The sequence below is a fragment of the Frieseomelitta varia genome, unplaced genomic scaffold, assembly GCF_011392965.1.
Source record: "Frieseomelitta varia isolate USP_RPSP 00005682 unplaced genomic scaffold, Fvar_1.2 scaffold_954, whole genome shotgun sequence".
In the NCBI taxonomy this organism is placed as follows: Eukaryota; Metazoa; Arthropoda; class Insecta; order Hymenoptera; family Apidae; genus Frieseomelitta; species Frieseomelitta varia.
The window spans coordinates 450,940-476,661 of NW_025110761.1; the positions used below are offsets into that span (position 1 = coordinate 450,940).

The 25,722-nt window shown below is 23.8% G+C and overlaps 1 protein-coding gene and 1 long non-coding RNA gene across 3 annotated transcripts in view; one reads left to right on the forward strand and one right to left on the reverse strand.

Annotated features, from left to right (window-relative positions):
• The window catches only part of LOC122538045 (serine/threonine-protein kinase PLK1-like), a 49,423-nt gene that overhangs the window by 20,569 nt on the left and 3,132 nt on the right, over positions 1–25,722 (reverse strand). The window lies entirely within an intron of this gene.
• LOC122538046 lies at positions 12,832–13,198 on the forward strand. The gene is made up of 2 exons (XR_006308771.1): positions 12,832–12,896; positions 12,996–13,198. It is a non-coding gene; the product is annotated as an uncharacterized LOC122538046 (long non-coding RNA).

Below are 25,722 nucleotides of genomic sequence, written 5' to 3' on the forward strand. Positions count from 1 at the left end.
TTGTCGCTTTTATGTCGTCACACGATTAAAAGTTATATACATATATATATACATGTACGCTATACATGTATATTCATCCAATCACACGTGTATCATTTACTGTACGATTAAAGAATTAAAAACCTAATTAATGAAATAGAAATGAGAAACGAAAGTGGAAATGGAACGATAAATAAAACAGTGTGTAAATTATTAATGATTAATTTAATAATTAATAGAGTTTAAACTGTATGTTAAACAGTGATATTGTGACATTGAACGTTTGAAAATAGGTATGTATATCACATATCCAGTAGTATAGAAAAGATCATTTGATACTTTTTCTGCATTACAAAATAATTGACAAAATATAAAATATTAAATAATAAATTAAAATAAAAACAGTAAACTGATAAAATGTATATTAGATAGTGCCTATACACTCATTTGTACAAATAAATCTTTTATAATGAAAATTCTCGATAAAAACAAAGATAAAAAGTATTGATAAAATATAACTGACCAATTTCACGTACGTTGAAAGGAAAATAACACGGGAACAAAAATTTAGAAATGTAAGAAAATAACAAAATGGTAAATTTTTGTCCAGTTGTAATTGTCACATGTAATTTACATTATCTTAAGTATAATAACGTAAGTTCACGGTCAGAAAACGAACTGTTTTAGCCACGTGAATTTTTTATTCCATTACGTCAAAGTACGACATAAATAGAGCAAACGGACGTTCGGAAACTACCTAAATAAATGAAAGATCTTTTATAAATGAAAAATTTCATCTAAATTTATAAATGTATTCTTTCATACTTTTCTTCAACTATTGGAGAAACAAACAAACTGAAACCATTATACGTCGAAAGATTTACAAAATATCTATTACGATTTGAATAAACAATTTCACGAAACATTCTTAAAAAAATTTCCATCGCTAAAATATTTCATCGTCGTTTTGAATTTTGAAGATAACATTTAATTCGTGCAATTACGAAAGATAACACTTGTGCAATTTACGACGGCTTTTAATCATGTTAAACTATCACGCACTTTTTAAGATTACTTCAAAAATATCTTACTAAATAATTTTATCATTTTAACAAAACGAGTGAAGAGGAATTTCATGTCACAGAGATAAAGTGCATTGACAAAAATTTTGCAAACGAGCAAATATAATTTAGATTTTGTCAAATAGTGGAATAATATTTAAAATATCTGTTAAAATGTTAAAATGTCTATGATTTTTTTGATATAATTTTTTTAAATATATTATAATACATGATATACAATGCAATACCTATATATGTGAAGAATATTAAAAATCTGAATATTGATCTTTATACTATCAATTTTTACTGAAATAAAATAATTATTAAAATATTCAGAAATAATATTACAGTCATGATTTATCTCACTCTTAATTAATACAATTTCCAAAATAATGTTAATTATTTAAGTAATTTCATTGCAAAGTTAAGTATAGGAAATAAAAAGGATATCGAACAGAATATATATATAAAAAATATGTATATATTTCACGTTCAAAGACTATCCATCAATATTATTTATGTGCGCAAGACATTAACAAACGAAATTTTTCGTTATTTATACACTAAAATAAAGCAAACTCAAAATATACATATATAAAGTATTCCTTAATAAATTTTTACACTTGCACAATCACGCTATGATTCTACATGCAAAAATAAACCAAAAAAGAAAGAATAAAATTTTCATATGATGCTTTTTTTGGGGGAAATCGAATTTAAAAATTTATTAATTTAAATATAACTACAAAGTAGTCTACATGAAGTGTTACAAACTTTTTTTTTAACTGATGTCGACTAATTTTTCTTTCTTAAATTCAATGATGTCAAGAGACTGATTATTATTTGAGAAACAAGAGATAATAGAAAATCGAAGAAAACCTTTTCCCATTTATTTTTTTTTTTTTTTTTTACAATAAAATATTCTTTTAAATAACTTTTATAAAACTGAGTAATTCAATTTTTTTTCATAATTTTACGTACTTAAAGAGTTTAAGAGAAATTATACAAGGCGATTTCAGTAGAGGCATAGTAGAGCATTGAAGAGTAATTAAAATAAATATGTATGTATTACTGTCATATGAAATGTCGGATTTTTATATAAAAAGTTTATGTTAGATATTTTTGAAAATTATTTGCGATTTTAATTGACACAGGCAACATTTACACCCACGACACTTTCAATGGAATTCTAATGAAAAAATATCCTTTCCGAAGAAGGTTCTTAAAAACGAATTCTTCGAAAACCTGAATTACAGAGACTATGTTTCTGAACATTTTCTGACAAAAGAGTGATACCAAAGTTTTGCAAAATTGAAACTTTGTTGGAGAAATAACTAGGAAATAGAGGAAATAACTAAACTCAATTTAAATTCATACAAAAAAAGAGTACTAAACATATTGAAAGAAACTAGAATTAAAAATTCATTAAAATATATTTTCTAAATGTATAATATAAACTTTCCAAAAATACCAAACAGTCTCTAATAAAAAAAAAAAAAAAAAAAAAAAAAAAAACCCCAAAAGATAAAAAAAAAAAAAAAAAAACAAACGCTCAAATGTTGAATGAACACAAATCCGATATTTCACGTGACACGACCTAATACATTTTTCGGAGCTCTTCAGAAAAAAGACTTCTATTAAAATGTTATATTTTTATAATCCTTTTTATAATCTTCAGACTTTTCTATAGACACAAAATTTTCTAACTATAGATTCAAAAACTTTTCTTTTTCAGTTTGCAACATTAATATATAATTTGTTATCAATTTAAATTACAAATGTAATTTTTCTCTCATATTTGTTTTCTATTCAATAAATATTAAAATAAACTAATATGTGCTTTTGTTGCTTTAGATCTACCTAAATATACATTTAATAAAATATTGAACATATCGTGTGTAATTGCTTTCGATGTAATAGAAAACCCGATATTCGGAAAAATCAAAATTATTAACCTCTGTTAGTTTTTATTAAAAGTAAAACAATTGTTTTTTTTTTTTTTTTTTTCATTTTATTCCATACTAAAAATCAATTTCATAAACTTATCACGACTCAAGTTTCAACTTCGAATCTCTTGAAACATACATTTTGGCAGGATCGCCCTTCTTCCAAATAACTTCATTCGTTTTATTAAATGTTAAGTTTAATTAAATGTTTGAACATTTTATTAAATATTAGAAATGGTTTGCTTTTAAATATGTACTTATATAGTCTGTCACAAGTGATGTTTGAATTTACCATTATTGTTAATGAAGACTGTTTCTGTTTCTCACGAGTTCGTAAAATAGTCGAAATCTTTTTTTTAAACTCGAAAGTTTGTATTAACTTTTATGAAAATCTTTAATGAAACAACTTTAACGAGAAACTTTAATGAAAATATCTTTGATTTAATTTATTACGCAGTAAATTTGAAATATTTAAAATAGTAAGTAGTACAGCAATAACGAATAATGAATAATCGCAATATTAGCAATCATACCGATTCAATAATATTATCTTAATACGTAAAAGTTGATGTAAACTTGAAACCTTTCCACGAAACAATAACAATCTTCATTAACAGTAATGATAAAACATCATCTATATATACAATTTAGATATTTATATTTAGAATACATATTCAGAAGTTACAATTTAGATATTCAGATTTAGAACTAACAATAATGATTTCGTAATAATAATAATCATTATAATTGTTACCTTTAAGAGAAAAGCCATATGTCTGTAAATGTAATAAAATTCTAATATATATCTCTTATTCGGAAAAATACTAAAAAGCAGTACTTTGCTATGAACTCAACACCTTGTTGCATATTGCTGAAATAATTTGCCGCTCGAGGATTAATAAAATAAATTCTCCTTCAGAATATGTCTATTTTAATTGCTCTTCGACATCACTGCGAGATCAAAGACCTCTTAATAAGACATCCCTTTATATTTTTTTTCCATCATAACTCTTTATGCAAAATAATAAAATATGTTTCAAATAAATGTTATTCAGTTTTATAAAAGCTATTTAAAAGAAAGGAAAAATATATGGTATTACATTTAAAAAAAATTAGTGTTCCCTTTTGAACCTTCAGTCAACTCAAAAAAATCCCTATCTACTTTGGTTTTTCAGAATGTGATTTGTGACATTATGTAGATCACAATATATTATATATCTAAAAATAACATTTCCCATTCGTGTTATTTGCTCTTAATACAAATAAGAAGAAATTTTTTTAAACTAGATTAGTATTTAGTACTAAATGTTTCAAATATCTTAATGCATCTGTTATGAAAATATTAATAATCAATATATAATAAAATATGTAATATTATAATAATAATAAAATATAAATATAAAAATATAATTATAAATATATAATAATAAAATATATAATGAATTTGAAATGTTTTATTTGTTGCATCATATGATGTCTTTATCATTTAATGTCTAAAAGCGCTTTCAGATCGAATAATGAATTTTTTTGAAATCAGACCAAAGAATTTGTTACAACGAAATCAGACCAAAGAACTGTTACAACTATTTTTGTTTTCATCTTATTTTAATTAATGCGTACTAAACGTTTCAAAAATAACTCATTATAAAAATATTAGGTCAAATGTATAATTTAAAGCTTTTATGATCATGGGATGTTTATTTTTAAGTCTCCCTGACAGTCTTCTAAAAATACATTTCCTATACGTGTTTCTACTTTACATTAGCGATACAAAAGAAACATCGTCTTTCGTTTCCGTTTAACAGAAGCGACCACCATGAATTTTAAAATAAATTAGCGCCCTGTTTTGACAATGAGTATAACAACTGCAGGAAAACGGATGTTATGTTTGCGACGAAAAAGATAAACATTGATGCCCTTTGAACGATTTTTATCAAGGACTATGCAGTGTGACGAAATATACATATGAATAAATAAATAAATATGCACGTTATAAAAACCAAAATTATATTTACTCTGTTTCCACGTTTCGTACAAAATGTTCATAGAGATATAGAAGAAATACAAAACTGAGAAAAATATTTTTATATGTTTACTCAAAAATAACGAAAGTTCTCGTCAAGTTATGGAATCAATATTAACATTACTAACTTATTTTCGTATTGTGATGTGTCAATTGAAACTAATAATTAATGTTTTGAGAAATTCAAGCTTTCGTTAGTTAATTGTTGAACTGATCTCTATTTTAGAGAACAAAGTTTAAGAAGAAAATCTAGGTGAAAAGAATGATTTATCAATGAATGAACCACTTAAACTGTTAAAATTAGTTTTTATAAATCGTTATTTAATCTACTGAATGCTATTACTCTAAATTATTACTCTATTATTAGAGCATATTAAGATTAATCGTTATTTAATTTTCTGAATGTTATTATTCTATTACTCTGTTTCAAATTGAACACAATTTTAACAATGTTTAATTAAAAGTAAGTTCCTTAAAAATCTGGCAAAGCATTGAATGAATGAATGTAAATTTTTAATAAATGAATGTATCCCAATGAATGAGCAAGACAGTATTTTAAAACAAAATGTAATTTTTAATTTATTCACTTTCCTTGATTAACAATCTGTGGAGAGAAGGACAACAACTGCATATATTTTATGAATATAATTGTACATTTTTATTTAAATAATGCTGAATTATATCTATACAAAAAGGATTAAGAATCAAAAGAGAAGAAAAAGGAACGAAATATATAACACAAATTAAGTACATTTGTCACAAATAAATTTTCCTCTTATAACACGCGCATTTCTCGTCATGACAAAAAGCATGACAAGACTGAATTTAATCTTCTTCCAAAGACTTTGTTTAATTTTTTCAGACTCTCCATTTGCATTTTTCACTAGCCTGGTTTTTTTTCAATGATATCATGACTAGACTTGATTTGAATTTCTCGACTAATTATAAAATCAGAACGGTTCTTCATTCATTAATGACTCATTGTTATTTCCTATTCAATGCATGGAATGAACATTTCAATCGACACAAAATCGACAAATGATTAGAAATCCGTTGGCACAATTGAAGGAACATCCAAATAATAATAAAATTATATCCAATTTTACATCCAAATAATAATATAATTATAAAAATTAATTTATCATAGAAGCATTAACTGCAGCTCAAAATACAAATTGTAGATGTCAAGTAACAGGACTTACCAATCTGAAATTTATCAGAGACGTCATGAGACTAATGTATAATAGTACTGTATAGGTTATAAATAAGAAGGAGAATGCTTCTGCGAGAAATCTATAGGATTCTATATGTACGTTTATCAATTAAATTTACCAATGTGTAAATTTGAATATGAAGAGAATAAGCAAATAAGTGTTAATTTTTGCTATGACACGAATATTCGCTGGTAAATATTCATTCATTGTGCAACTCTATAACACTCTATATCATTCTATATTAAAATATAGGAAGAACAATTAGATTTACCATTGATCAAACACTAGGAAAAAAAAACAGAAGCAAAAGTTTATGGTGATAGTTGAGATGTTTGGAATAATAAAAAGAAATAGGAATCGTTAAAAATGAACTATATGGAATAATGGAAGAATAATGGAATTGAAAACAGTTTGGAGTATATATTATGTTTATGGAAAATATTTGCAGTTAATTAATGATATCTAATCTTCTATTCTGTGTTAGATATTTTGTTTTAATTGCAGAAATTATAATATGAAGAAAGAATACATATGAAGAATTTATATTTTACATTTAAGAATTTATATTTATACGTTTTCTGTTTTTTAAAATATTTTAAAACTAAAATTAGAATTCTGTTCTAAAAATCTTTTAAAAATTGACAAAATAAATATGTAGGTATACATTTAACTTTGCAAAATAAAGTATATTCAGCTATTTCTAAGTGGTTATTTTATATGTGTGTGTGTGTACATACATCTTGTACAACCTACATTTTTTAACACGATAATTATGATATAGCAAAATATTACGGAATTGGAAATCAATGTATTTTTAAACGAGATTATTTTTTTATTATTTATGATTTACTTCTTTAAAAAAATAATATACATGTCCATAGATATTAAGATTTTTGTAACTCGTAAAAAGATTTTATGAATTCGTAATAATATTCACTGTAATAAAATCGAAGACAGTCGAAATATAAAATGCAATTAAATTAACGAAACGTGGAAAAATAAGATTATCGTGTATATCTTACTAAATTTTAAGACAATCCTAAAATATACATAGAGAGGTTATACAAATACTAAATTATCGCAAACACATATTCGATGCAAATCAATTTATTGTATCGATAAGTCTCGGGCTTACGTATTCAACAAGATCATCTCTATGTTATTATCCATATGTTTAAGATATTTATTCAAATATATTATGAAATATTTTTCGTAACTGGTACAAACTATTGTAATAAATATTTTGTATTTTGTAATTTCTTTCAAATCCTATGAAAATAACTATAATAACTATATTTTGCTGTAATACTAATAAAGTTTCAAAAAGCTATATATAACATGTACACTTTTTATTCATTAATGTTTTTAGTGATAACTATTCAAATTTTTTCATAAATCACTATATGCACATATGTATGTCAAGAGATTAATTATTTAATTTATATTAATATCAGATGCTTTAATACAGAGATATCAATACTTTTTATTTTGAAATAAGCAGCAGGTGACATTTTCACGTGTACATTTATCTAAATATACGTTTCAATTTGACAAACTGCCAGAATAGTTTCTATTTATTGATAAATAAGAGGAGCATGAGACTTCAATTACATCCCGTTTATCTTCAATATTCCGAATGTTCTAATTTCTTTTTTATCTTTTTTTTCCTTGATCTCGATGTTCATTTTGACTTCAATTTAAACTTATCCTTGTTCTTTTCAAAAGAACATTAATAATAATAGTAATCAACATATTTATTCAATGATTTATTTCTTCTTATTAAATTTATCTAAACATATAATTGTTAAAATCTAACATAGTTAACGTGACTGTTAACACATTGAAAGTAACAATAATAATAGCAAGCATAGTATTCATACACAAATATTTAAAATAATTTAAGCTTTTAATTTCAGCGAATTGTTCTATTCTCTGTAAGATATAAATGATATTTCAAATACATTTAATGAACTACATCCAATAGTCTATACTTGAATAAAATGTTACTTCTTTCTGTCTCAAAGTAATCAATAATAACGAATAGATGCGCGCTCAATATATAAACGATAAAACGCTTGAAATAGAAAATTTTTAATTAAATTCACCTTGACATATTGAAAACAAAGTATTACTTGAATTAAAAACTTCGTTCTTAAAATAAATAGTAATGTCAAATTATATTTATTTACGTTATCTTTTGTTATTTAATACTTTTTATTCTATTAGTAATAAATACTTATATGTTTATATCTATATACACAGGGTGTCCCATTTTAATCTATAAATACAATTATCTCCAAAATTATTCATAATTTGAAAAAAATGTTTGAAATGCATTTTTTTCTGCTTTAGAAAGGCAGCAATTTGGTACACTTAGTTTGTCTCTAAACAGACGTGTGAGATATGAAGGTTACTACTATTTTTTAAAGTATAATTATGTAATTTTGTATTACACGATGCAGCAGGTCGTTTTCTACAAAAAAGTATTAACTTATCTATGCCTAAGACCTTATATATATATATTATTCTAATAATACAAATCATTAAAAATATCTCACTTTTGTGATAGTCATTGATTTCACTTAAAATATTTATATCCTGGATTTTTACATATTTTCTTTCAATAGAAAAAAATTAGTTCTAACTCTAGTAAGGACATGTAACAAAAATATAAGATCTAAAACGTGAATGAATCCTAGATCAAATGATTTCTTTATGAAACGTGAATGAATCATAGATTTCTTTGTAATCAAATCAATAAGCTACATACATTCTATTAAAACCGGTCGCATAGAGTTTCTCCTTGAGGTTAGTGCATACAGAGGGCGACCAGCATCTAAAACCTTTATACCACTGATAGAAATCAAACTTCAAGCGGACACATGAAGCCAAATTAGTTATCTAATGACAACTTATAGTCCTAGAAATCAAACAAGATTAACCCATTCACTATCAATTCAAATTATATGATTTCTTTGATATTGCCATTTCTGTTTTGAGTCACGTTAGAACACATTTAAAATACGAGTGCTAACAATTCCTAACACTCTACCAATCACGAATATACTTAAATTTTACATATGATACGAACGTTGAAGTAATAATTTTCTAAACTTAATAATCTAAATGTCGAATATTGAGAATCTATGCAAGTATAATATATTGCATTAATATATAATACTATAGTACTATGTACGAGATATACAATAAAGTTTTGACAATTATTCCATTAAAATTGTTAGAATACGTTCCAATATGTAATCTAATCTTTCCTTTACCAATTTGCACATTGATAATTCAGCATTATGCAAGTTAGTTTTTTAATTTTGAGATCTATGTAAAAACTAAAATGTAATTAAAAGTATTAATAAAATTTTTTATAAAAAAATTAGCAAATTTTTATGGAAATAATATATATTGGAACTACATTGTTGATTAGAAAAAAAAAGGCTAAAAATTATTTTTATATAAGAAATCTCTAAAATTTTTTTAAAAATTATCCATAATGCTAAAACATTACTCATTCAATTCTTTTGATGATTTTTCTTATTTCTTTGAATAAAAGAAATCATAAACGATATGCATTTCCTGAAACTTAAATCAATGTAACACGAGTCAACTTACTCTCAACATAAATCATATAGAAGTCAAATTTCACCAACATGTACAAACAATATATTTGCACAAATTCATTCAAAATTGTTTTCTTATTTTAAACATGTATTTTTTACATGTAATTTGAAAATTTGAAAATTACTCGGCAATGTATTAAATATATTAAAGTCAACAATAGATTTTTATTCGTATATTTTCGATACCACTAAAGGATATAAATTAAAATACAATGTATTTTTGTCTTATAAAAGGATATTTAAAATATTAATTAAAATCTGTTATATTAAAAATAAATTACTTTTCTTTTTTATGCGTGACGTTTTAGGGTTAGTGAACTTAAACAACCTAAATTCATTTTCAAGGTTCGACTTAAATTCATTTTGCATATGGTTGTATTTATATAAATCAAATAACACCTAAAAAACAAATAGTTTCAATATTATAATCTAGTCTAAAAAAGTAAACGTTGCATAAATTTTTATTTGAAATTAGTCCTATTTATTTCATTGTATATCACGTCACTGTCAAATCGCGTGTAATTAGTTTTATTGAATAAATTGTCATTCACGATACTTAATTTCACAACAAACTTGAAATAATTAATCAATATGAATATTATATTAGCTATTACATACATCTATATTACATTCAATATATACCTGAATTATTCAACATGCTGCATTGCAATCGTGAACAAAGAAAGAATTTTGTTTTTTATATTTTTTTACATCTACATCTTTTTTCTCTGTAATTTTTTATCTTATTTAAGAAATACATAAAAAAGCACAGTACAAATGTCAGTGTAAGAGTTATCATAAATTCCATGCAAGTGGTATTTCATCAACATGAAATGACATGATACAATATCCATCGCCCTCTATAACTTCGAGCAGAAAACAATATTTTTGAATGTACAAAAAGCGTTTTTCAAATATTGATCTTTAATAAAGGCACGTATTTCTGTAATAAGAGTAACATATTTAGATATTACTTTATCAATAATTGAGATAATTTTGTCAATACAGATATATTTAATCTAAATTTAATATAAATATTACTTTATCAATAATTGAGATAATTTTGTCGATATAGATATATTTGATCTATTAGTTTGTTGTAACTCATCATCTTACGTTCATTACAAACCAATTTGAATTTTCTTATTTTATCTTATTTAATTACTTTAAAAAAAAAATTAAAATTTTTCTGTCTCTATAATTCTTATAACGACATTCTAAAATATTTAAAATATCACACTAATACGTATGTTGCATGATATATAGTTAGAAAACAGATTATAGATTCGAAAAAGTAAAAGTATAAAAATATGTATTTATAAATGAAAATACATATGGGATGTCTGTTTGATCGTTTTACATACAATCCACTAGTAATTCTACATGTAAAAAGAAGTCAAAAAGAAAAATAACTTTTCTCCATTTTCGATGCTTCAAATCGTATTGATGTCAAATATTCTTAAATTTGATTGTCAAATATTCTTAGATTTGATTAAGTTCGAATTGAACAGGAGTGAATAATTCCGAGAATAATTAAAAATAAAAAATTTTTTATAAGGCGCTTCGTTTTTGAGAAAACTAAATTAAAAAATTCAGCAAATATATGTGCACAAATTCTTATTAAATTTATTTTTATTTAAACAAATGCAAACTCTATTATTGAAAAGGTTTTAAGAAAAAAAATTTTATTCTCCATTTCTCATTCTTTATTTTTCACAGATAGAATATTAATTATTTATTCCTATTCAGTTTAAAACTAATCAAATTTAAATATATTTGGCAAATTTCCAAACTTGATTTTTTCGAAAACGAAATCTTAAATGAAAAAATACAATTCTTTCTTTTAACAAGGATGAGCTTGAACTAATCTGACTTTGAAATTCTCAAAATTCGAATCCGAAATTTTGTAAAATATCGAAATTTCCGAACTTAAACTTGTCTTGAACTCCTTTCAAGCAATATCAAAAGATCTTGTTTCAAGAATTGAAATTAATGTTTTTACATAAATCTTTATTAATCATAGTTAAACAAAGTACAGATAACGTAAAAATAACATAAGAATAACAAAAATATAATTGAGATTTTAGTTTTGAATTTAATTTTGTTCCTTTATTGATTTTACTTTTTTTTTTATTGACTTTTTTTCTCGACTACTGCCGACAAAGTTGGACATTAATCAATTCAAATTTTTAATTTAATTGATTGATTTATGTTCACGATTAATAAAATTAACCGATGAAAAGTTCACGATTGATGTAATTGATTAATAGTGTTAACTAATAAAGTTGTTAATATTAATCAATCATCAATTGTTAATTAGTACATCGAATTTGATTATAATTTCATTTAAATTTAAGATGTACTATAAAATTGCAATAAATCGTCGACGCTTTAGAGTTAAGATATACATATTATATAATCGAAATAAAACATTTCTGGTTTATATCATCAAAATATAGAGCGACTTATACATATGGATATATCAGTTAGATAGCTGTAAGCCTAATTAAGTTATCTTGAACTCTTTCAAAATTTGTTAAATAAACAATAATAAAAAACTGTGTTTCGTTACATTAGACGATAATATTATTTCACTGGCTTTGTTATCTCTTGATACATTATTGCAAGATTATTATATAGATACATAGAAAATATTAATTTTTGCTATAGAAAGAACTTCAGCAAATAATTGTTAATGAATTCCTCCAATTGAAGATTAAAATTAGAAGGAATTTAATCGTTAGTAACAATTAACAATTAACAATTAAAGTGAGAATTTGATTCTTAATTGTATTTATTATTTAATCGTTCATCGCAACTAATGAAAGTGGAAATTTAATTGTTATTTATGATTGACAACTGAAGTTCGAATGTAATCATTAATTGCGATTAAATATTATTGAAAAAATTTAATAGTTAATCGTTGATTAATTTCTTGCTCAACTCTTGAGTGCCGAATGTACTGAAAAGTCTTTCAAAGAATACCGTTGACGATGAATAACGTAATGAGAAGAAGCAATCGCAAGCTCAATTCATACTGAGTATGTATTCAGAATATTACAAGAATCAAACATTCTTCATTCACGTTACAAACGATTTGTCATTCATTGATTCCATAATTCTTCTTATTTCTCTTCGAGAGATTTCAAGGAAATTACGAAAAAGACACAGTAGAACCTCGATTATCCAAATGTCAGTAATCCGGGTTGATATTCCAATAAATACTCCAGCGGAATCAGTAACTTAAAGAAAAAAATGCAATTTAGAAAGATTAGGAAAACAAAAGTATTTAAAAAATATGTAATTATTATGTAATAAATTATAATTTTTCATATGTAATGTATTCATAATGTGAGTTATTCGATTATCTGAGAAATTCTATTATCCGATTGTTCTGAACAAAATTAGTTCGGATAGATAATTGAGGTTCTACTGTACAAAGTTTTCAATTTTTAAAACTCAAAATATTCTTTGGTTTCGAGGAATTTTGACGTGTCATCATTTAAAATACTATAAGATAGCATAATGAAATCATTTCATAAAACACAATAAAATCATTTCATAAATTTAGAATTTAAAAATAAAAATTTGTATATATACAAAGTGAAAAATCATAAGTATTTTGTTTACTTAATTTGAGCGTGTAACTTCTTTTGAAATACGCGGTAAAATGATGATGTTATTAACTACCACTTTATTTGACGACTTATAATTAGACATTGACTCTTACTATATTTAAATATTACAGTGTTCGAGGAATTATTGCTCTGTACAGGTTTAGTTTCACAACTGACAATGAGACAACACAAATTTCTTCTTTGAAGTTAGAAAAAAATATTAATGGAAAAAGATGAAAGAACTAGCTATATTTCCATAACTATATTTTATTCGCAAGAGTAAGTATTTATATACTTACTATTTTTTTTAATGGAATCTTTACTATTTTTAATGGATATACATTTTATATAATTCGAATCATCTTCTCTCATTCTTGCACGAAAAAGTATTGAGATAACAAAATAAAAAACTGATTAGTTTAAATAATATTTTAATCTTAATTTTGTAAAACTTATCTTGTGAAAGATACACTATTGACTTATGATTATGTCTTTCATATGACAAGTACTACAAAAAAAAATTACAGTTCAAAAGTTTTTAAATGAATGAAAGTATCTTTGAAAAATATCTCAAATAAGAGCCTACATTTATCACATTTCAAAACAACGCTGTTTAGAGAAAAGTTATATTCATAAAATATAAATTTCAATCATCTAAAATGTCCTTTTTTTTATTTTATACCGATTTCTGTCGGAATATTTGTAACTTATAGAATCATATTGTTAACTCAACGACCAGAGTCTAATATAAGATCTAATTCTAGATTTCCAATCTTCACGTCATCTTACAACTCTAATACAAAATGAAGATATGATTCATAATATATACATTTATAGCAATTAAATTTGTAATTTTTTAAATATTAAAACATTTATTATAATCGGTAGAAACTTCATTTGACGCTTATGCGCATAGTGTTTTGCATAATAAATTACATAATACATTAAATAATGACGAAATTTAATATCATAAAAATATTTAGGGCAATAGTACTATTCAAAAAATATTTCGCACTTCTTAGTTAATAATCGTGAAATAAATTCAATAAAACAATAAGTTGTCATTAATAAAAATGTAAATAATATAACAATATAATAATTATGAAAATATAAGTGAATTATAATAAATATATTATATATTATATTATATTCTAAATTTAAATAATATTATATATAAATAAATATATTTTTTTATTAGTAATAATAATTCCATATTTCTATAATTCTTTTTTCTTTATCATATTTTTTATGTAAATTTGATGTTTAATAATCTTTTCTCCTAATACATTTACAAAAATAAATTTATATTAACAGAATGGAATATATTTAAACAAAATATTAAATTATAAACTAATGATTGCATTACTAAATATGATTAAATACTCTATATATTGTATATATATTAATGTATAAACATTTGGTATTTACAATTAGTATAATTTCATGTAAGTAACAGTATCTCAAAGAAAGATAAATAATTTTATACAAATTAAATCTCTAATATTTTGTAGAAATACAATTAAATATTCTTTATATGCTAAAACATAAAATTTATAATATAAATAATACAAAAATAAGAAAAGAATGTATGAATTTAAAGTGCAGTATAAATCAGAAATTCCTGAAAACCAGACAATCTTACTATTTCTTCGAAGAAATATCTTACATCATTTTTCCAAGAACAATAAAAAGTGATTGAAAATAGAAAGACTGCAAGGATACAAGATATGATGACAAGATATTTCATCAAAAAATTGCTCACAAATATAAGTTTTTTTATCAAGAAATATGACAAATTCAGTTCGCAAAAAGTTTATGTTTGTAGTTTATACTAAAACGATTCGATGATTATATTTATTTAAGAAAACGTTTTATTATTTACATTAATACAGCTAAAAATTATTCATTTCTATTGGTGTTCCAACCTGGAAACTCGCTCAATATAAGTTTTTTAAAATTTAAAACATTAATTTAAAAATTTTGAAGTCCAAGGTCATTTGAAGGTCACATCATAAACATATCTGAATGTATTTTTTCATGAGCTACATGATGGAAAAGAAAAACTACACGTTCCCCACATAAAAAATACCAATGAGCTTGAAGAAAACATTAAAAAATGATATTTTTAAAAAAATAATTCTATCCGATTCGTCTCTTCAATCGGTTTAAGTTCAGTCAGGAAAAATTTTCGTACTATCACTAATAGAAAAGATATTCAGGTGGCCTAGTTTTCGTGAAACACCCTGTATATTGTATAAAGTATATTTTATTGATATAAATTAATAAATATATCTCTAGCACAACAAATATTTAAAGAAGTATGAATATAATAGATAGTAAATTATCTATTTATTCATAGTAATAATTATTTAATAATAATTCATTAAGCAATTTAATACCTACTTAATGGTAATTAAAGCTAATTGTTATTTAGAGAATAAGTATAATTATATAAGAATAAGTATTACTAGAATTTGTAAATATTTGAAAAGAAAGAAAAGTTGTTTCAAAACAATAATTGTAGAATAAGAAATATGAAATATAATCACATTTGTTTATTTTAAAAATCTGAATTTTGTAAATTGGTTTGTCTTTTCAAATTAGGTTTAATTAAATCAATCTTTAGTTAAATTAATTTTAATTCCAAGTAACTAATTAAACTTCTTTTTATCTGTAAGTAAATTGGATATAAAACGATTGCTTTATCAATTAATAATACTGATATTATAAAGTAATTTATAATGTGATAAGGAAAATTTCTGATATTATAAAGTGAAAATAATACTGATATTATAAAGTAATTTATAATGTGATAAGGAAAATTTCTGCTTCATTTAATAGATAAAAGTTATCATGCAGTATCATACTGTAATGTGAAACTTTTTTCTGTACGATTATTAAAAAATCTTTACTTGAAACTCATTTAAAGTTCAATCAAACAACACATAAGATTAACAAGTTATGTAACAGCAATTAATAAACTCGCATCACAGATACCAAAATTCTGCTTTATAGGTTATCTAACATTTTTCCTTCTCGTTGGAGAAAGTTCAATAAAAACAAATATTGTATGATATATTTATCAATCATGATATAACATACTGTCAAATACTGAAATTTGAAACATAAAATGAGCAATTTTATTCTGATTCAAAGTTACAACAATTATTAGAAAATTAAAAATTATAATATCAAGAAGGTGAAACAATTCAAGTATGTGTAAGTAGTTTATAAAATTGAAGGATTTTATTTTTTAATGCAGTAAGACTTGTCATTTATTATTACTACGAAAATATTCATGTAATCTTCTTGTTTTTACATTTGAAATTAAGTAGAATATTATTGTTAAAATGGATTATTCCACACAGTCAACTAAACTGCGATAAAAGAATAGAAAACTCAAAATATTTACTCTTAAGAAAGACTAAAAAATTCGACGTCATATATTAATGGGAATTAATTGACCGTTTAATTGTTTATTACAGCATATTGAATTATGTTCATCTAAGACTGAAAATAGATAGCGTACTCCTTTTAATGATGTGTTTTATCAGCATGTAATAACGCTCTCAGTAAAGAGAAAATATTAACAACAATATTTACGCGGCGACAGTTCAAGATAGATAACATAGATAACAAATTATAGCGAACTTAATTGGATCATGCACATTCCTCCTCTTTGTGCAATTTGAAATGGAAAATGAATTCCCAAGGAAGTGCTATCTATGAAATTAAATTAATAGAGACACGAAGAACTCCAGCCTGTATAGAAACGATGAGAACTGCGCACATATTTTATGCATGTGAACCACTTGCAAAGAAAAAAAAAGGAAGTGCACAAGAAAGGAACGGATAAGGAGAAACAGAGAAAGGAGAGGAAGAAGCTCATCTGCTGAACTTATCCTCATGGTTAGGCACACCAAAGACACCAAGAGAGGATGTATATGTATATAGGAGGCATCAGTGAAAGGCACGAGTGTCATTGACACGCGTATACAAGTGAATTTGTAGACAAAAGATGCTTTACATAGTTAGAAATAATTATTATATAAAAAAAAATATAATTATACAATTTAAGTGATCGGTAAATGTAGCATAACTTATATTTTACAACTATAACTAAGTATTTTGCAATGAATATTTAAAATAATTTTCACTAACATGTTCTTTTTCCTATATTTAATTCAAAACTCGGAAACGCTACATTTCGGAAAAGTTATATTTATAAGTTTACCTCATATTTAGTACTATAGTATTATTATTATAGTATTACTACAGTATATAGTATATAGTATAGTATATTATTATATACTTATTATATTAATATATTACTATAACAGTACTATTAATAGTATAGTAGTATAAATTTGTTACTTTTAATATCGTTATATATTTTTATTTTAACGTTAGCGGAGAATAATTATCATGAAATCCATTATATTATCCTAATTGAAATTTGAAAGTAATTTTATGTATAATAGTACGTATATTTTAAACTTTCATACTTTTATGAAAAGATATTGTACGTAGGATCGTCAATCTTTAGCGGATCTTGTTATGAATAAAATTTTCTTGCGTTTTGAGACATTTGATTTCGCAAAATTTGCTAGAGAAAAAGTACTTTCATTTACGCCTTTTGAAAATATCTTTGGAAATATTATAAATATATTTTTCAAAAATATTTTTATATCATTTTGAAGGGTGTAAATAAAGATACTTTTCTTCTCGAGAATTTTGCATAATCAAACATTTTTATGAAAATACGAAAAAAGTTTTTAATAATTTTACCGTTTTGGAAATTAAAATTTTCTTTTTATAAGAAATTTGTTGCACTCTTGTTGCTTAAAGTTTTAATTTAAAAGTTTAAAGTATTGAGTACAAATACTTTCAACATCCACTGTATATAAAAGAATAGCGATTTTCATCAATTCAAAAAAAGTGATATATCATTTCGCTTGCTTACGTTTCAATGAAGAATCAGTATGAATCTGTATGACTGATCTGCATCATTTTATTATCAATTAATATAGAAAAATATACAATTTTCAAAATTAAAAACATAAGTTTACTAATTTTGAATTGACGTCAACAATTATAAAGTTACATAACAAGTTTTTGACATACTAACAATCAGTCAAAAATAATAAAGATAGGGAACGATGTAGATCACAGGAAGCTACACAACAGCACAGCCAGAAAATGGTGGAAACACAAAAAATGAGTTTTAATGAAACATTGAAACTATCGAGCAACGAGCTATAAGGAAAAGGTTGATTTTCAATTTTGATTTTCTAAGATACAAGCTCAGACGAAGTAATGTCCGAGCAATCAGGATGACGAAATGATGACCGGTTTTCTCGAGTAGAGGATACAATTTAAGAGTATGTAAGTACATACTCTGAAATCATCTGTCTTTCTCTTTCCTCTTTCCTCTTTCCTATTAACGAGAAGCCTCACAAAGTCGCATCTTGCTACCAATCGATCGCACCAACCAGAGACAAAGAATATTTTCTACGAGCCGTGAACTGATGCCGATCGATCCTCACCGATGCTCTTCAGATATTTTTGGAATTTTTACCGGATTTCGCTTGCCAAATGTCAGGATCATCAGGAAGATCACGTTATATGATACCTAAAATATGCTTCACAAGCTTGAGAATCTTTTTCTTTCTGTAGCAACGTTTTCGATACTTTTCTATATATATAGAATAACAGGATTCCGTTTTCGTATTTGCGATGACAAAGTAATTTTGAACGTACGACCTTTTTAAAGATGTCTTTGCATAGACTTTCTTTTTAATTAAACTATATAAATGGTGTACAATTAAAAAAAAAAAAAACACTATGTATTTAAAAGAACATTGTACTTTTCAAATGGCTACAGAATTGCTGTAAAGTGGGTATCCTATAATGAACGAACAGCTTACAACAAACGAACTGTTTTTCTCACTAAATGGAGAAATACAATTTACAAATTTATAAATATAATTTGTGAATTGATGCGTGTGTACAATATATAAGATTTAAATGTAATAAATTAAATTTTATGTTTTTATTTTATATATTTCACATTATGTACTATCTATAAGTACATATATATGTATTTTGACTTAAAAAATATTTTATTAAATATTTACAAGTAGAATATAAAAAAAGTAAAGTATGTAGTGTTTTGTAGGATGCTTTGACTTTCCAAATAAAATGAAAGATACAAATTGTTTTCATGAAGTCAGTTTCGTACTACAACTAATTTTGATGAAAAATTGTCAATAATTCAAACTGTTATAATTTCGTAAAGAAAAATCATATAACAAATTATTTAAAAGTCTCATTTTAAAGCGCTAGATTATTCTGATTTGAATTTGTTTTTTTTTCAAAGATATTTTAATATCATGTAATGAATAGAAAAATGTTCTTTTCATTTTAAAAAATTGTATAAATTCAAACGTCCTTAAAAAGAAAAAAATTTTTTATGACTAATTTTATTACGATCTTGAAGATAAAAGTTTCATTTTTATAATGGCACTTCAAAATTTGCTTTAAAGTTTTTTTTTTTCGTCATTTTATTTGACTCTGAACATTAAAATTGAACGATAAAAATTCAAAAAATCGTAATATTTCGTCCTAATGTTCAAAATTCAAAATGGCAAAAAAAGCAAATACAGTAATCGTACAGCAAATTTTGAGGAATCATTGTAAAAGGAAGATTTCGATTTTCGATCTAGTGACGAAAAGAAATTTTTTGTTTTCACACACATTTGAATTTTTATAATTTATAATATTTCCAAAAATAAAAGTACTGTCACTTTCTTAGCCATTACATGATGTAAAAACATCTTTGAAAAAAACAAACTTAGGGCAGTTAAGTTAGGGCTAGAAGCTTCACGCTTTAAAATAAGATTAAATTATTATATGATTTATTTGTATTATATAACAATTTAAATTATAAAATTAAAATTAAACAAATTTTATTATATAACAATTAAATTATAAAATTTAAATTAAACAAATTATAACAATTTAAAATATTGGCAATTTTCCATCATTATGTATTCAAATATACTCCTTATTGTACGTATTATTTAGCAGACAAGGATAATATTATATAAACTTATTAAAAAAACATCAATATATTAATAATAGAATCTTTGACCCGATGCAGACAATCGATTTGCAATAAAATCTGCGCTGCGAACTTGTATTTTTAGAAGTACAAAATACACAGATTTACATGAAGCTCACATGGCACGCAATTTTTAGTATCAATTTGAGGCAAATTAGGCAGTAAATTTGCGTCCATTAAAATAGGAAGTACGCAACACGTAATTACTGCTTGGCAGCAAACGAAACGTTGTCATTTGATATTAATGCAATAAATTGTTTTATCATGTAAATTCAGACAAGCGATTTATGGTAATTTGACGTAACACTTTTTGACATACACTTTTAAATACACACAACAAGCAAACGCAAAATATGGCAGTAAAGTAACAGAAGCAACTCGTGTGAATTACAAGGAAAATTCAACGACGAATTTATTGTAAATTGCTTGTCTGCATTGCGCCTTTCATTCGTTTAACATCAAGTCATAGTGACTAAATATTTTAATTCAAATCTTAGAAGATATATTAGCTACGCAAAATAAATATGACAATTCCGTTTCAACGCTTAATTGCTTGTTCATTAAATGAGAGCCTTAAAATAGATACAAGTTATTTTAACTCTCAGGAGGAAAAGTTACCAATTCGGATCACTTTTAACTCATGTTAGAATTGTAGACATTGTACTAAACATCATTTGGCGAAAATTATATTATATAATTATATAAGAAAGAAAAAAAAAGAATATTCCATGAATTTAAGATTTTTTGTTAATTTACGATTAGTAGAAAAAATAGAATTCTGCATGGGCCTGGCTTGGCGATTCGAGGATTAATATCTTCAAAAATAGTTCAAAAAATTTCAAAATTAATTTCAATTAAGTTAATATAAAGAATGTAATATTTTTATGAAAAATCTACATAATCGAATTAAAATTTATACAACAAAATGTTGAAAATTTTTCATACGATCAAGACAGAAAATTTTGTCGAATGGCCTAATCTTTTAATTACCGTATCACTATTCATAAAAATTATGTTTATCATAGCTGTTTTCTGTATCTTCGTATGATTTTATTAGAAACCAAAGCTTCATAAAATACAAAAATTTCGCAATGAAACAAATTGAATTTTTCTAGATATAACACTAATATTACGCAGGAAGATTTCAAGAAAAATCAACCATACATGTAATAATTACAAGAAGTAGAATAATTTAAAATATAATTGGAAAATAAATTTTATATATAAATTTCTTCCTTTCTTACGGTTTATGACATTTATTATCACTTTCCTGGAAATAAATTCCATTATAGTGACAGAATGTTCTCTGAACGTTTCATATTAGAATTCTTGGTATGCGAAAATGAATGGCGAATGATTCACTTCCTACATTTTGTTGCTTTCAACATTAAAGATACCATACAGTTCTTCTATAATTTTGATCATATAACATATAATATTCTATTTTATACACATAAATAAAACTATCATAACCGATGGATATTATTAAATATCAAATTTATAATTTCATAAAATAATAAATTAGTACTAACATAAAAAATACTTTGAAAGAAAATCTACACTGTAATCGATGTCTACGTTATAGAGGACAACGATAATTATACAAACTATATTGTAATTTATGAAAAGAGCAAATATTATTTTGACGAAAAATATAAACGACTCACGATGTTGGCAATACAAGAAATTAGTAAGCAAATAAAGCAAAAGAACAAGAAGAAGGTCTAAGGGTAATATTGAATCATCCTCGTACAAGATGTTCGTATATTTAACATCTTAAGCCTACTTGCAGTGACTAATATAAGTACATCATACTGAGTATAGTCGGTAAGTTAAGTAGAAATATTATAGTCTCTGAAATAATCATGATAATATTTAGATATTAGATTTGAACGAGGCCATTTTACGTATTTTCTGTTTCTTCAATGTAAATTGTCAAGTAACAAAATTAATTGTAATTGTTAACTAAACAAAAATTCCAAAAATAAACCCGAAGCAAATAAAAATAAAAATTAAAATATATTTGTATAAAATATATATATATTATAAATTATACATTTATATTATCATAGAATACGTTGAATATAATATTAATCATAGAATTGAAATAAATAGCGTAAATAACGTAAATAACAGTGTATTTTTAGACACTTGAGTGATTTTTAGTAAAATATGTATATAAGTAGAAACTTGTGTTCTTTATCGTAAATCCTTTTTGTTCCTTACTCTTTAACTTGCTACAAATTTTATATTTTGTCAATAGTTCTAGTGATAAACAAGAGTAATTGTTAAAGTTTGCAATATTTCTGCGCATGAAACAATTATTTACTAACAACACTAATTTTTTCCAACATTTTTATGTCAATTTATATATAGGGTGACTCATTTACATCGACTCACTCGAATATCTTCAAAACTGTTGATAATACGAAAAAATATATCAAATGAAAGTTAAATGATTTCAGGGGGCACATTATTTGATGTGAATAACTTGTTTCGTACGTGGAGACAGAGAGGAAGATCAACTTGATTTTTTAAAATGGAATCATATATTTTCTAATGCATTAGTTGAGTATCGCTCGATATTGTTTCTAAAAAAAAAAAGTATTAGCCGATGTACAATCAAAAAATTATTAATGTAAGGAAGATTCTAAATATTTTAAGTTTTTTAAATTTATCGTATGAAAGACAACAAAGGAGTAGTATTTTTGTATTCATATTGTCCTTGTTTTTTCATGCGTTAGATTTTTAAAATTAAAGTAAAATTAAAGTAAATTTTTGAAAAAAACAAACTTAGAGATATCAAAGTAAAGGCTTTACACTTTAAAATGAGATTATAAATGAATTGTTATCCGAAAGTTGTGATAGTTTAAAATATTATTTCAATTTTTCATCTTTATTAGTTCAATTATACTATTTTTTATACATACACTTATATATTCTTAGAAATCTTTCATATATACAAGTATATTTTTAAAAAATGTAAAGATATTACATGTAATTTATTCGTGTATTCGTTATTTCACAAATTATATTACAAAATTTTATGTGACTTTCTTGTCGCTCTTTTTTTGAAAATATTATTGAAATAATTTAGTCTCATCATTTTATAATGATGATGCAATACTTTTGTATGTACTATCATAGTTAATTAATTAAACTCTAGATATCCAATATATTATGATGGTAGCATATATAAACAATTTATAAACTATAAAAATGCATTGATTATTATAATTGATAATTAAAAGAATTATTAAATATTGAGCAATTTGATAGAATTTAATTTAAAATTAAATTTAAAAAATAAGAAAATAAACATAATAAAAGAAGTAGTAAGAAAAACTGACAAATGCGATTATTTATATTAGCAATATTAACAGTTTTTACAACAAAGTTTATAAAACGAATAAATTCATTTATATAAATAAGTAAGATTGTAATATATTGCAATGTTGAATCAATTAATTGTTAAATAACATTTTATTCGCATCTCTGTAATTTTTATAAATATTTTATTATTAATTAACATTCTGTTTCAATGGAAACAAATTTGAATCATGAATAAAATAAATGCAATGAAATAAATGTAACTAAAATATACGTTTTATTTGATATTCATATTAACATATTTTACGTTTGTTATCTAAAAATATGTTTCCGTGAAGTTGTTGCTCCTTACATAAATCTTATTACATATCCACTGACAAAACAAAAAGGAAATAACATTGGTAAAGAATAAAATACTTTTTAAAATACTAAATTTTCAATGATGTTTTATACTTTTTATTCATAGAATTTAATTGTATAAAATTAATTGTATAAAAAAATTATAATTCTGTATTTAATTCTATATTTTTAAAAATATATACAATTGCATTTTATAAAATTCAAAACTTCATAAACTTTCGAAATCTATAATACATACCTGATTGGATTCTTGTAATCACTTTATATTGAGATATTTAATTGATAAGATATTAGAATATTTACGATAAAAAATTTATCTATCATTATTTTTATATAATTAATTTTTTTATATAATTAAGACTATAGTACGTAAAAATATAGTATTAATAGTACGTAAAGATTTTACATTTTCAATCATTTTTAATCTCCTGTTACAAAATGTAATGTACAAATGTTAATTCTATTATTTCATGAATTACAACTTATGACAAATGTTACTAATAGAAATTTATATAGATAAAGACTAATAGAAAATTATATAGATAAAGACTAATAGAAATAATAAAAATATTCCGTGTAAACCCTTTATTCAGATTTATCATTGAAACATTTTTTTTATTACAATACATTTCTAATATACAATTTTAGAAAAATGAAAAAAACAAAAAAGTAAGTTTTGCAAATAACAGATAAATTACAGTGAATTACAATGATTAATATTTGGATACTAAATATTGAAACTATTATAATTTTGTAAAAACGAATAGCACAATAATAAATTTAGGCTTATTTTAAAGTTTAAAGCTTTTTCATTTTATTCTAAAATGTTTTTATGTCACATGTTTTCTTCTCGAAAATGTTATAAATTACTAAATTACTAATATGTAAAACATTGGAAAATTTTTTTCATACATGAATTTGAAGATTGAAGCTTTTCTTTACAACAATTTTTGTTCGGAAACTTGATTTCTTTTTCCCATTCTATTGAATTTTAAATATTGATTATTAGATAACGAAAATTCAAAAAATTATAACATTTTGGTCGTTATATTTGTTTTTATCTGATATTCAAAGTTCAATAAATTGGCGAGAAAAAAAATTATACAGCAAATTTTAAATAATCGTTGTAAAGAAGAGGCTTTAATCTTTAAATCCGTTGTACATTCAATTATGAAAAAAATTTTTCAATGTTTTTATATACTACGATAATTTAGAATTTTCGAGAAAAAAAATGTCTTCACTTTGCTATCTGTTAACGTAAAAACATTTTAAAATAAAATGAACGATGCGTTTTAAAAGTATAAGTTTTAATCCTTAAAATAAGTCCAAGTTTACTATTGTACGATTTTTTTTTTACAAAATTTTAACAGTTTCAACATTTAGTGTCCGAATATTGAAAGGATTTACTGTACATTTGAAATAAAGTTTGAAGTATTA